Source organism: Aptenodytes forsteri, unplaced genomic scaffold (assembly GCF_000699145.1).
Source record: "Aptenodytes forsteri isolate BGI_AS27 unplaced genomic scaffold, ASM69914v1 Scaffold54, whole genome shotgun sequence".
Taxonomy (NCBI): Eukaryota; Metazoa; Chordata; class Aves; order Sphenisciformes; family Spheniscidae; genus Aptenodytes; species Aptenodytes forsteri.
In genome coordinates this window covers 15,165,285-15,167,342 of record NW_008796044.1, presented here as the reverse complement: position 1 = coordinate 15,167,342, position 2,058 = coordinate 15,165,285, and positions in this window count along the sequence as shown.

The following is a 2,058-nucleotide window of genomic DNA, read 5'->3' as shown; positions in this document are numbered from 1 at the left end:
GGGCAAGCATATCAGCCTGCTTCATACTGAGTGAAGTCAACTGTACTGAAGTCTCTGACGGACTGAGCCTGGCGTGCTGTGCTAACAAGTGTGTTTCACAGGGGTGAACTAACGGCTTCTATAAATATATATAATGGGTAGAACTCCTACAAGTTTTGGTAGAAACAATGTTCTGCTGCTCCTTACCAGCCTGGCCTGGCAATTCATGACTTGAAGAAATGGTCAAGGGAGGATTAAATTGGTCTGACCTCCAGTGGGATCAAGAAAATAGTAACTAATGCACCTACGCAAATCTGGAAGCACCGATGTAGTTCCTTGTCCATAAAAATCCTCAAATATTTAGCAGGTAATGTGGTTTGTGTACGATGGTGCTGAAATGCAGCAATGTCTGGGGTGAAACACATGAGTCAAATGGAACTGCATATAGCTGAACAGCAATAGATTTCTGTAAGCTCACCGGGGAAATCTCTTAACCATGAGATTTAAGATGGTGCAAGATCTTTAATGTCTGTGCAGGGAAGACAAATCCTCTGTTGTTAAAAGCCTTACAGAAAAGGCCCATACAGAACAAACCGCACAGTACTCTGTTAATCTAAGTAAGAGAGGAGAAAGCTTGTGGAAGTTATATAAACCTTATCTGTCACTAAAACTAACAGTTTTACAGGAACATCTGTGCATAACAGAGACATTTGAGAGGAATACTTACCCTGGACCACCATCAGAAGAATGGTATAGTCCAGTAGAGGAGGGAAGGTGGAGCAAGGCGTTTGGATATGGATTTACATCCAAATCTGCAGGGCTTTGGTTTGGATTTCTTCTATTTGTTGCTTTTATTGGGTTATATTTTGCCCTCCTGCAGGCATGTAGCTTTCACTAGATTCTATGCGCACCAAGGGGAGAATGCAATGTGGGGTACTTACGTGCGTATGTGCTTGTTCTTTGCTGTTAAAATTAAAAAACCCTCATTGTTTTTTCAGTCCCAGAGGCTTTATTGTGGTTACGTGGTATTTAGAAACTGTATTTAAAACCAGATCTAGGAACAGAACTGTATACTGCATTCAGTGCTCAGATATAGTAGTAAAAAATTAATAAACTTGACCCTTTCCTGTGTTACTAAAGAAACCCTAATGTGTCTGTCTGGAACAAGTGGAATTAACCCTGTTGACAGCTTTCTTGGAGAGAAAAGGCAGTATTTACAAGATAGTTTGATGAACCATATTTGAAAAATGTCATATGGAACAGCACTCACAGCTGTATTTAAAAAGGATGGTCAGCAAAAGTATATGTCCTCATTTTGGGGCATCATATTAATTAGCAGGGGATGAGTTCTTTCTTCCATCCAGGGGCAGAGAACGAGACCATCGATGAGACCCTCCATTCCATATTTGAAAAATTAACTGTGGATATGAAAATTCCCCCTTTCCTACTCCTCGAAATGCTCAGAAGTAAGAGGAGGAGGAGTGCCTTCCTCACGGTCTTTGGAGATGGGCACAGCAACAACCACCCAAATCCCAATGTGGGAAATTGCCCAGCCCTCTCTCCCACCTCCTCAGTTGACAGTGGAGATCTTTCCCCTTTCTTGCTGGAGAAGGTCTCCTCCTTTCACCCTAGTTCCTAGACCAGTACGTAGCTCCCCTCATCTGCCTCCTTCCCATTCTTAAAAATGGAAGGCGGCTTTCCCCTACACCCTTCTGATGGCTCGGGCAGTCCCCTACTTCATTATCTGCTGTGGGAGCAGACACCTCTTCACGGTGTGGGATGTGTTGACCAAGGGAGGGGAGCTCTTTGTCAAAAGAGATTAAGAAACCTGGGATGACTTCCATGCCTTTGAAATGTCATGACTTCTGCAAACAGTAAAACCATTAACTCAAGATAGTCATATCCTACCCAGGGCTTATAAAAGCTGGCATTTGTTGGGTTTTTTACGTTTTTAAGGCCAGTTTTACGGCTCCATAACTCCCCAGGCTGCGGCAGTAGTGAAGACCTCATCGCTGCTCTCTGAAGAGGCTGTCCCCAGCCTTCCTCACAGACATCCTCCCCAGCTGCCCGCCAGTTGCT